We start from the raw sequence: 13,255 nt of genomic DNA, 5'->3' as shown, positions 1-13,255 counted from the left end.
AGGACCTACAACATGCCGTCGTGCATTATCCTGCTGAAATGTAGGGTTTCGCAGTGATCGAATGAAAGTTAGAAAATGGTTCAAATGGCTCTGAGTACTATGGGACTTAACATCTGAGGTCATCAGTCCCCTAGAACTCAGAACTACTTAAACCTAACTAACCTAAGGACATCACACACATCCATTCCCGAGGCAGGATTCGAACCTGCGACCGTAGCGGTCGCGCGTTTCCAAACTGTAGCGCGCGGCCGGCGGGAAAGAATATTCCAGTCAACATTGTAAAAACCTTTCTCTAAATCTGCAAAAGCGATAAATTTAGGTTTGCTTTCCAAACATATTTTCTAAGACAGGTTTAGTACCGCGTCGTGTGTTCCTAGTTTCTCCATAATCCAAAGTGTCTTCCTCGATGTTGGCTCTACTAGGTTTTCCGTTCTTCTGCAAAGAATTCGTGTTGGTATTTTACAACCACGACTGATTAAGCTGATAGCTCGATAATTTTCACACGTGCCAGCAACTGCTTTTTACCACCGTTAGGAGGTAGAAATGTGGGAAGTCCACAAGCAGGTGTCCGCGTGTTAAACATCCTCAGGGGAATGCGCTCACGTAGAAGTCTGCCCGCGACTGCGATTCGCTCGCTCGATAGAGCGCCTGTGATGGACGCCGCGCTGGCGCTATCTGGAGCACAACAAATGGCCGGCGTGGTTCTGCTCGCGGCAGCATTAATAACGCGGCATACCCGGTAGCGCTACGCCGCTGTTTGGACGGCTCCACTCCCGGCGAGAGCGCCAAACAGCGCAGCGCGCTGCGCCCACAGGCTGCGATTAATCTCGCGCTCCGCCCGGCCGGTTTCGCCTTGCCCAGTCCTCCTCTCGTTCTGCTCCACTGCGAATCTCTTAGAGCGCAAGGGCCTGCACGCTACTCTAGCTACGCTAGTTAACGCACTGCGACAACACTACTCTAAGACTTTTGCACTGTTTGTTATGATGACGAACGAGTCGTCGCCAATGTTGACTCGTGGCCAATGCTAAATAGAAACATACAGGGTGTTACAAAAAGGTACCGCCAAACTTTCAGGAAACATTCCTCACACGCAAATAAAGAAAAGATGTTATGTGGACATGTGTCCGGAAACGCTTAATTTCCATGTTAGAGCTCATTTTAGTTTCGTCAGTATGTGCTGTACTTCCTCGATTCACCGCCAGTTGGCCCAATTGAAGGAACGTCATGTTGACTTCGGTGCTTGTGTTGACATTGCTCTACAGTACTAGCATCAAGCACATCAGTACGTAGCATCAACAGGTTAGTGTTCATCACGAACGTGGTTTTGCAGTTAGTGCAAAGTTTACAAATGCGGAGTTGGCAGATGGCCATTTGATGTATGGATTAGCACGGGGCAATAGCCGTGGCGCGGTACGCTTGTATCGAGACAGATTTCCAGAACGAAGGTGTCCCGACAGGAAGACGTTCGAAGCAATTGATTGGCGTCTTAGGGAGCACGGAACATTCCAGCCTATGACTCGCGACTGGGGAAGACCTAGAACGACGAGGACACCTGCAATGGACGAGGCAAATCTTCGTGCAGTTGACGATAACCCTAATCTCAGCGTCAGAGAAGTTGCTACTGTACAAGGTAACGTTGACCACGTCACTGTATGGAGAGTGCTACGGGAGAACCAATTGTTTCCGTAACATGTACAGCTTGTGCAGGCACTATCAGCAGCTGATTGGCCTCCACGGGTACACTTTTGCGAATGGTTCATCCGACAATGTGTCAATCCTCATTTCAGTGCAACTGTTCTCTTTACGGATGAGGCTTCATTCCAACGTGATCAAATTGTAAATTTTCACAATCAACATGTGTGGGCTGACGAGAATCCGCACGCAATTGTGCAATCACGTCACCAACACAGATTTTCTGTGAACGTTTGGGCAGGCATTGTTGGTGGTGTCTCGATTGGGCCCCATGTTCTTCCACCTACGCTCAATGGAGCACGTTATCATGATTTCGTACGGGATACTCTACCTGTGCTGCCAGAACATGTGCCTTTACAAGTACGACACAACATGTGGTTCATGCACCATGGAGCTCCTGCACATTTCAGTCGAAGTGTTCGTACGCTTCTCAACAACAGATTCGGTGACCGATGGATTGGTAGAGGCGGACCAATTCCATGGCCTCCACGCTCTCCTGACCTCAACCCTCTCGACTTTGATTTATGGGGGCATTTGAAAGCTCTCGTGTACTCAACCCCGGTACCAAATGTAGAGACTCTTCGTGCTCGTATTGTGGACGGCTGTGATACAATACGCCATTCTCCAGGGCTGCATCAGCGCATCAGGCATTCCATCCGACGGAGGGTGGATGCATGTATCCTCGCTAACGGAGGACATTTTGAACATTTCGTGTAACAAAGGGTTTGAAGTCACCCTGGTACGTTCTGTTGCTGTGTGTTTCCATTCCATGATTAATGTGATTTGAAGAGAAGTAATAAAATGAGCTCTAACATGGAAACTAAGCGTTTCCGGACACATGTCCATATAACATCTTTTCTTTCTTTGTGTGTGAGGAATGTTTCCTGAAAGTTTGGCCGTACCTTTTTGTAAAACCCTGTATGAATCACAGCAGGTTTGCCTGTAACGTCGATAAGGTGCTGGCTGCATGGTCTGGATCTGCAACGACTGGTAAAAAATAATAATATTGTACTTAACTGGTTGTACAGGATTCTTCTTGGCTACATTCATATAAACAGATAGCTATTAAGGCCTCACTTAGGCCATACGTTATTAAGCGCCTTGTTAGAGATTGCTTCCTGTTAGCTGAAGGCTATGCTACGTGGGTCACTCCAAAAGAAATGCACATTCTACATGTTTGAAAGTTTACAATGTTTATATACATCCTTTAGGAACAATATTTTCATTTCTCCACATAATTTCCATCCCTCTCAACTGCCTTACGCCATCTTGGAACCAGCGCCTGTGTACCCGCACAGTAAAATTCTGGACCAACCTCTTGGAGCCACTGTTTGGCAGCGTGCACAAGGGAGTCATCATCTTCAAACCTTGTTCCACGAAGAGAGTCTTTCGGTTTCCCAAAGAGATGATATTCACATGGAGCCAGGTCAGGACTGTAAGGAGGGTGTTTCAGTGTTGTCCATCCGAGTTTTGTGATCGCTTCTCTGGTTTTTTGACTGACACGTGGTCGTGCATTGTCGTGCAACAGCAAAACATCCTGCTTTTGTCGATGTGGTCGAACACGATTCAGTCGAGCTTGAAGTTTCTTCAGTGTCGTCACATATGCATCAGAATTTATGGTGGTTCCACTTGGCATGATGTCCACAAGCAAGAGTCCTTCGGAATCGGAAAACACCGTAGCCATAACTTTTCCAGCAGAAGCTGTGGTTTTGAATTTTTTTTTTGGGTGAATTTGCATGATGCTACTCCATTGATTGCCTCTCCGTCTTTGGCGAAAAATGATGGAGCCATGTTTCATCACCTGTCACAATTCTTCTAAGGAATTCGTCTCCACCATTCACGCACTGTTCCAAAAGTTCGCTGCATACCGTTTTTCTTGTTTCTTTGTGAGCCACTGTCAACATCCTGGGACCCACCTGGGACAAACATTTTTTAACGCAAACACTTTCAGTATTCTGCAAACACTTCCCAACGTAGCGTTATAATTCGTTCACTGTGATTCGACTGTCAGCAGTCACCAATTCGTTAACTCTCTGCACATTATATGGAGTGTGTGCAGTACGAGGCCTGCCGCTGCGAGGACAATCCTCAATATTGCCGTGCCCGCTTTCATCACGTAACCTGCTTGCCCACCGACTAACTGTACTGCGATCGACAGCAGCATCTCCACACACCTTTTTCAACCTCTTGTGGATGTTTTCCACAGTCTCGTTTTCACAGCATAGGAATTCTTTGACAGCACATTGCTTCTGACAAATGTCAAGTGTAGCAGTCATCTTGAACACATGCTGTGACGGCGCCACTCACGCGAACAGGTTGAACTAAGTTTGAAAGCAAGCGGGAAGGGTGTATCTACATACTGTAAAACTTTCAGACATGCAGAATGAAAACTGTATTGCTACAAAAATGCATTTCTTTTGGAGTACTTTTCTCCTTGACGTCCCCAGAAAGCTCGCTGGAAACTCGATACAAGCCACGGTGCGGCGCTGGTCTCGACTCGCGGGTCCAGCGATTCTAATACGGACCGCGGTCGATAACTGCAACCTCTAACAAGTGTGGTTTCGAATGTTGATACCACACTTTTTATGTGATCCGCTGCCTCTACATCATTTGCAAGCGAAGGGAGTAACGGAAATTTTGCTCTCGTAGGAGCTACTGCAAAGAAAAGTGAAATATTGCTCCGTTAAAGAAGTCTTACTCCACTACTATACGTTACCTTCGTCTTCGCCTTCCTTAAATCATAATTGTCCTATATACGAGGGGCATTCAATAAGTAACAGTTTAGTATGTAACGGTTTTGTTCAGGATACCAATCCACCATATTATTCCCCACTCTTTTGGATACAATACCCTGTTTTTCAACGTAATGTCCTTTCAATGCGACGGCCTTACTCCACGTTACTGAGAGGACCTGTACGCTCGCACGGTTCCACTCTATTGGTCGTCCTCGGAGCCAACATTTTGCTGCAGTAATGACTTCCCTCTCGTCTACGTTCTGCTACCCTCAGAATGCATTCTTCATTGGACCAAACAGACGGAAGTCGGAAGGTTCGAGATCCAGACTGTAGGGTGGATGAGAAGAAGCAGTCCACTGAAGTGTTGTAAGCTTTTTTCGGATGCGCAGACTTGTGTGAGGCCTTGCGTTGTCGTGGAGGAGAGGATCGTTTGCATTTTAGTGGCGACAAACGCGCTCAAGTCGTTTCTTCCATTTCCTGAGGGTAGCACAAAACGTTTCAGAGTTCATCGTTACACCACAAGGGAGGACATCAAACACAGTAACTCCTTCAGAGTCCCAAAAGACCGTCCCTGTGACTTTACCGGCTGAGGGTTCGGCATTAAACTTTTCGTTTGGAGAAATGGGGGTTTGGTGCCAATTCCTCGAATATCGCTGTATTTCCAGTTCGAAGTGATGGACCCATTTTTCATTCTAAATTTGAAATTTTCCCAGCGAATCAACTGTTCAAAAAATTTCGGGCTTGCAGTCGGTCGTCATAAAGTTCATTGCACGATATTTCGGCTGGACAACTGCCAGCAATCTTCATGTGAGCCTAACGAGGACTGACGAAGACGTTCTCCGCTGCGCTGATGGTACTGCCGCGCATGCGTTGAAGTCGCGGAGGCAGAAGGACCACACCGCCCAGCGACAGCGCTCTCGCTGATGGAACTGCAAGACTCAGCTGCCGTCGGTGTTGTCGCTGGCTGCAGCTATCGAAGTCTTCTCGCGTCTTCGTCTGGACCAAATTCCGGAGATGAATGGATTTGATGAGTTGTTCAATTGTTAACCGCTGTCACGGTTCATCAGATTTCCCGCTGTGCATATTTCAACGGATTCTTTGATAATGGAGTCCCAAATAGTTGTTGCTGTGGGCAAAATCGAAGTTTTGTAACACTCCATTGAATGTCCGTTGGAGATACAACGTTCCGCAACTGCAGACTTACTGGGTTGCAGCAGGCGAGTGCAGCGTTTGTGCTCTGTACAACGCTCTTCCACTGTACGCGTTCTCTGTCCTATAGAGGCCATACCACACTGACACGGTATTTTGTAAATTCCCGCCTTCCGCAGTAACAAATCATCCTTCACCCATCCCAGCAAATCCGAAATCTTATAAGGTGGGCGAAAAACCACTTTCACATTAAAACGATTAAGAATCCTTGCTATCTTGAAGGAGATACGAGGGCAGTTCAATAAGTAATGCAACACATTTTTTTTCTGAAACAGGGGTTGTTTTATTCAGCATTGAAATACACCAGGTTATTCCCCAATCTTTTAACTACACAACACTATTTTTCAACGTAATCTCCATTCAATGCTACGGCCTTACGCCACCTTGAAATGAGGGCCTGTATGCCTGCACGGTACCATTCCAATGGTCGATGTCGGAGCCAACGTCGTACTGCATCAATAACTTCTTCATCATCCGCGTAGTGCCTCCCACGGATTGCGTCCTTCATTAGGCCAAACATATGGAAATCCGACGGTGCGAGATCGGGGCTGTAGGGTGCATGAGGAAGAACAGTCCACTGAAGTTTTGTGAGCTCCTCTCGGGTGCGAAGACTTGTGTGAGGTCTTGCTTTGTCATGAAGAAGGAGAAGTTCTTTCAGATTTTTGTGCCTACGAACACGCTGAAGTCGTTTCTTCAATTTCTGAAGAGTAGCACAATACACTTCAGATTTGATCGTTTCACCATGGGGAAGGACATCGAACAGAATAACCCCTTCAGCGTCCAGCGTCCCAGAAGACTGTAAGTATGACTTTACCGGCTGAGGGTATGGCTTTAAACTTTTTCTTGGTAGGGGAGTGGGTGTGGCGCCACTCCATTGATTGCCGTTTTGTTTCAGGTTCGAAGTGATGAACCCATGTTTCATCGCCTGTAACAATCTTTGACAAGAAATTGTCACCCTCAGCCACATGACGAGCAAGCAATACCGCACAGATGGTTCTCCTTTGCTCTTTATGGTGTTCGGTTAGACAACGAGGGACCCAGCGGGAACAAACCTTTGAATATCCCAACTGGTGAACAATTGTGACAGCACTACCAACAGAGATGTCAAGTTGAGCACTGAGTTGTTTGATGGTGATCCGTCGATCATCTCGAACGAGTGTGTTTGCACGCTCCGCCATTGCAGGAGTCACAGCTGTGCACGGCCGGCCCGCACGCGGGAGATCAGACAGTCTTGCTTGACCTTGCGGCGATGATGACACACGCTTTGCCCAACGACTCACCGTGCTTTTGTCCACTGTCAGATCACCGTAGACATTCTGCAAGCGCCTATGAATATCTGAGATGCCCTGGTTTTCCGCCACAAGAAACTCGATCACTGCCCGTTGTTTGCAACGCACATCCGTTACAGACGCCATTTTAACAGCTCCGTACAGCGCTGCCACCTGTCGGAAGTCAATGAAACTATACGAGACGAAGCGGGAATGTTTGAAAATATTCCACAAGAAATTTCCGGTTTTTTCAACGAAAATTGGCCGAGAAAAAAAATGTGTTGCATTACTTATTGAACTGCCCTCGTATTTCCGACAAAGGGAAGAAAAGCTAGGGACTTGCTTGGCGCATCCTCCTCTTTATCCACTCCCCGGTTCCTGGCTCTAGTTGAGAAGGCCCTGTTAATTTCCCTTTTTTTCGTTGTCTGTGACGATGTCCGACAAAAAAATTGTCACCATTAGAATCGCAACAGGTAAGCAGTTCCGCACATATGGTCACTTCTTGCTATTTATGGTCTTCGCTTAGGTGGCAGGGAATCCAGCGGGCACACACCTTTGAGTACCCTAAATGGTGGACGAGTGTGTTACCACTACCAACACAGTCGTCCAGCTGAGTAACGAGGTGTTTGATTGTGATACATCGATTACCTGGAATGAGAGTTTCAGGACATTCCTACATTGCCCGGCCGGCACGCGGGAGATAGAACAAACTTGCGGCCCATCGTTGCGATGACGACAAACGCCTTGCCCAACGGCTCGCCGTGCTTTTGTTCACTGCCAGATCTCCGTATACATCCTGCAAGCACCTATGAATATCTGAAAAACTTTGGTTTTCCGCCAACAGAAACAAAATGACAGCTGTCTGCGTGGAACTCACCTCCGTCATAGACGCCGTTTTGAAAACTACTTACACCGCCGCCACCTATCGAAACGTCATAGGGACCGAAGGGGGAATGTTCAACGATGTCCCACAAGAAGTTAAGAATTTTTTCAGCCGAAATTGAGTGAGAAAAAGTGTTCCATTACCTACTGAAAGCTCTTCGTATGTTTTCCATTTCTATCAACAGGTGTTCTCAGTTTCCCTTACACACAAGAAGAATAGCTGTACCATCCGCAAACCATCTGTCCGTCTTGCAGAATTTTCTTTCGATGCTTTAATTATTCGCTGCGTAACGACACAATGGAGGAAGAAGTCGACAAGTTCTTCTATCTAGGAAGCAAGTGTAGAGCAGGTGGTTATGCTCTGATGGAGAATGGTGGTTTGAGGTGAGACAGACGCCGCTAGTAAGCTGTGTAATCCCTTTATTACACTCAGTAGTTCATAGTACAATTCAAATCAACATCAGACGGTGCAGGACGGCGGATCTCGAGTCACGTACCTCGACAGTGAAACGTTCTAGTAGACTTCGGCCGCTCCAATGCTTAGTGTGGCCCAGACTGGTGGCACCGGGATAGTCAATGGTCCGGGCCGTAGCCGAGCAGTATCAGCGCTGATGAGACAGGGTGTCACGACTGCGCAGTGTGGGGCACTGAGTCATGCCCGGTCGTGGCAACTGATGGGAGCAGACGTCCAGTGAGAGAACCCTGGACCGGTGGCTGGCTGGTGGCGACTCGCACTGGCGAGTGTAAGTGGGTAGGCCGCATTTCGACTCCCACTCCAGCAAGCGGCGGCTGCACCCCTTGGCAGGCAGTCCAGTCAGGATGACAGCAGAGCGACGGTGACCCCGCGGCACAGGCCGACACGTCGTTGGTTGACCACTCGGTGATTCACGCCTTCGACGTGAATCCAGCCTGTCCGAATGTCCTGTATTCATTCGTGCCAAAACGGTTTTGTTGTGGTTTTTGTAGTGTGACGACGTAAGTTTTGTATAAATGATTTTCTTTGGACATACGACCACGTGCAGACTTCGTCACCTACATCTGTTACAACACACTTCAAAATTATTTAAACTCTTTTTAAATTGTCTCTGAATGGTTCTTGAACGAAGCTGTAATTGAAACATCATCATTTGAGTCGTATGCGCAGAATTACGTCACTCAGTCCTATTTGTTTGCGCAAATGTTTTTCAATTTAGATGCCGTTTGTTTCTTCTCAGAAGTTATATTAATGCAAGTTACCTGATTTAACAAATATTAGAACCACATTGAATAAACTTTCAAGACTCGTGACATAATTCTTCATAAATAAATTCTCGGAACACGTATTTAAACTTTAGTAGCATCCACTAGTTTATTATCTTCCTACATATAGACGTAAACCTGAGCCTTGACAAGATAGGACTGAACATTTACACATGATTAAACTTTCTATGACGTCATTGTTGTACAAAACATTAAAAAAATCTCAATTTTTCAATTTTTAGAAGCACGACGCAACAACTCGGTTTCAGGATCTTCTGTTGCTCTTTGGCTGTCGACCCGCAACGTATAGTGGCCAGCAATTTTCTCTCTGGTCCCGGCAACGAAGATGCTGTCTCCGTTCGTTGCGCCGCCCTCTCCGTACATGAAACATAAAAAATAAATACAAACTTTAGACAATTCACAACCATTACAAATATTACAAAAAATACATAAACAAAAAACTAAATTAAATCTATATTCACCTGCAAACTGGGCTGACACTGGTGGATGGGTGACGCTTCAATTTCGCGTCCCACTACATGTTGTGGCTGCAGAAGTCACGTATGCCGCGGACCCAGACCAGCACGCGGATGGCGACGTTCAGTGACCCCTACATCTACATCTACATCGTTACTCTGCAATTCACACGTAATTGCCTGGCAGAGGTTTCATCGAACCATTTTCATACTACTTCTGTACCATTCCACTCTCGAATGGCGCGTGGGAAAACGGAACACCTAAACCTTTCCGTTCGAGCTCTAATTTCTCTTATTTTATTATGATGATCATTTCTCCCTACGTAGGTGGGTGTCAACAAAATATTTGCGCATTCGGATTGAAGTTGGTGATTGAAATTTCGTAAACAGATCTCGTCGCAAAGAAAACCGGTTTTGTCACTGAAGTGACTGCCACCCCAACTCGCGTATCATATCAGTGACACTCTCATCCCCTGTTGTGCGATAACACGAAGCAAACTGCCCTTCTTTGCACTTGTTCGATGTCCTCCCTCAATCCTACGTGACACCGCGTAGCAATATTCCAGTAGAGGACCGAGAAGTGTAATGTAGGCTGTCTCTTTAGTGGGTTTGTTGCATCTTCTAAGTGTTCTGCCAACAAAGGGCAGTCTTGGTTTCACCTTCCCCACAACATTATCTATGTTGTCTTTCCAATTTAAGTTGCTCATAATTGTAATTCCTAGGTATTTAGTCGAATTGACAGCCCTTGGATTTGTGCGATTTATCTTATACCCAAAATTTATCGGATTTCTTTTAGCACCCATGTGGATGACTTCGCACTTATCTTTGTTTAGTGCCAATTGCCACTTTTCGAACCATACAGAAATTCTCTCTAGATCATTTTGTAATTGGAATTTATCGTCTGATGATTTTACTAGAGGGTAAATTACAGTGTTATCTGCAGACAGTTTAAGGGGGCTGCTCAGATTACCACCTAGATCATTTATGTAAATCAGGAACAGCAGAGGGCCCATGACACTACCTTGCGGAACGCCAGATATCAGTTCTGTTCTACTCAATGATTTACCGTCTATCACCACGAACTGTGTCAGAGAGGTCTCAGAGAGAGAGAAAATCACGAATCCAGTCACACAACTGAGACAATACTCCATGTGCATGCAATTTGATTAATAGTCACTTTTGAGGAACGGTATCAAAAGTCTTCTGGAAATCTAGGAATATGGAATCGATCTGAGATCCCTTGTCGACAGCACTCATTACTTCATGGGAATAAAGACCTATCTGTGTTGCACAAAAGCGATATTTTCTAAATCCGTGTTACAGGACTGAGCCCATCTGGCTAGAGTAGCATTTCTGGCTCTGGTAGCCATTACATTCACCCTCAGACCTCGCTTTATAATTGAGAAAATAAATGTTAGCTGGAGTATGACGCAAGAGATAGAGTGAGGTGCAGACATATTTTTATTTGTTAATATTTCTTTAAAGTTTCGAACATGCCTACACTACAGCAACAGTCACAGAAGAGCACGGAAAAAGGACAGCCAACCAGTTGCAAACAATAGTGGTTTTCAGATAACCTTGACTACGGTTTCGGCGGATCTAAGCCCGTCTTCTTCAGAATGTGAGACAACTTCATATCAGCAATTCATTCAGTAAAAGTTGTCTCCGCATGACATTTATCGGCAACGATCTGTATGTCCATAACTATGTAGAAAATTAAGGAATCAAGGGCTTGTCACACCAGTAAGAACAATCACTAAGAATAACAGATCACGTTAGTAGGTTCTAGACTATGTTAGTAGCTACTAACATTGTATGTTATCCTAAGTGATTGTTTTTAATGATGTGACAAGCCCTTGATTCTAGGGGCCTTAATTTTTACGTATGGACGAACAGACCGCTGCCGATAAACGTCATGTGGAGAGAGTTTTTACTGAATGAATTGTCTCTCCTGAAGAAGACGGATTTAGAACCGTCGAAACCGTGGCCAAGGTAGTTTCAAAACCACAATTTTTTGCTATTGGCTGGCTGTCCTTTTTTCCTGCAGTATTTCTTTACACAGGGTGGTCAGAAATTGTCTGAAAAGTTTGGAAGGCTTTTGGAAAGTAGGTTATTCTGAGAAATAATTTTGAAGAAAAAAATTCGATACGTTGCTCTGCTTCAAAGTTAACTAACATAGAAGTTATCCAGACAGACAGTTGGGTGTGCAAATTCAAGCAGCCCACCAGAGATTGTGCCGCCAAACGTGTTCATTATTTGGTTTACTAACAGTGAAAAAAGCGATACAAAAATTGGACTTGTGACAGTAGTAAGAATCGAACCTGAGCCATAGCCTGAGAAGTCTCGTGCGCTAGCACCCATGTTATGAAATGAAATGAAACGTCGTGTGGCTAGGGCCTCCCGTTCGTCTGGTGCAAGTCTTTCGAGTTGACGCCACTTCGGCGACCTGCGCGTCGACGGGGATGAAATGATGATGATTAGGACAACACAACACCCAGTCCCTGAGCGGAGAAAATCTCCGACCCAGCCGGGAATCGAACCCGGGATTGACATTCCGTCACGCTGACCACTCAGCTACCGGGGGCGAACGCCCATGTTATGAAAACAACTGACACTTGAATTTACGTCTGCAACGGCCTGATTGTCTAATTTTAGTGTTAACTGACGCGGAAAAAACACAACGCATACGATTTTTTTCTTAAAAATTACTTCACGGCACAACCTACCTTTCAACATCCTTATAAGTTTATCAGACTATTTCTGACCATCCAGTATACAGGGTGAAAAGTATTTAAACCGACAAACTGTTGGAGGTTGCAGGGGACATCAAAACAAATATTTTCCCCTAATGTCATTTTTTCCTATGAGGAGTATTTAAACCGGTGGAGGCCGTATTACGCTCTTCAGTTTTACAGGTCGTATTACGATCTACAGTTGTTAGAGGGCGTATTACGCTCTTCAGTTGTAGGCAACTGCTGTCCGCCAGTGTAGCAATGCATCATCTCTGTTTACTAATGGAGTGATACACCTGGAGTGAGTACACTGATATGGTTGGTGCGTACTACGTACCGCACCACAACGGACGAGCTGCACAGCGGGTTTATTAACAACAATATCCTAATCGCCGTATCCCGCATCATACGACCTTTGCTGCTGTGTACCAATGTCTGCGTGAGACCGGGTCATTTAGCAGATTACCTGGACAGGAATTCCGTCGCACGGTAAGAACGCTGCAATTTGAGGAAGCTGTCTTGCAGCATGTGGAGCGGGGTCCTTCAATCAGCACTGCACGTAACATGGGGACGAATCAGACGAATGTAAGAACAGTCGTTCGAGAGCAGTTGTTACGTCAGTTTTACTTACAGCGTGTCCACAACCTGGAACCAGTTGATTACACACCCAGGGCACAGTTTTCGCAGTGGTACCTGGAACAGTGTGAAATGCATCCTACATTTCCATCCTCTGTGTTGTTTACCCATGAAGCAACGTTCGAGTGTGATGGAGTCTTCAAAATGCACAATTCGCATGTTTGGAGTGAGGATAACCCACATGCCACAGTTACTAGCACTCATCAAGTGGCGTTCTTTGTTAATGTGTGGGTCGGTGTTGTTGGGGACTGTTTAATTGGGCCGTATCTGCTACCTAGGCCATTAAATAGCAGGCACTATTACAATTTTCTCGCCAGAGCATTGTCAGAATTGCTGGAAGACGTCCCGCCCCCTACAAGACAACGCATGTGGTTCCAACATGACAG

The sequence above is a fragment of the Schistocerca americana genome, chromosome 5, assembly GCF_021461395.2.
Source record: "Schistocerca americana isolate TAMUIC-IGC-003095 chromosome 5, iqSchAmer2.1, whole genome shotgun sequence".
NCBI lineage: Eukaryota > Metazoa > Arthropoda > Insecta > Orthoptera > Acrididae > Schistocerca > Schistocerca americana.
This window is presented reverse-complemented; position numbering follows the sequence as displayed.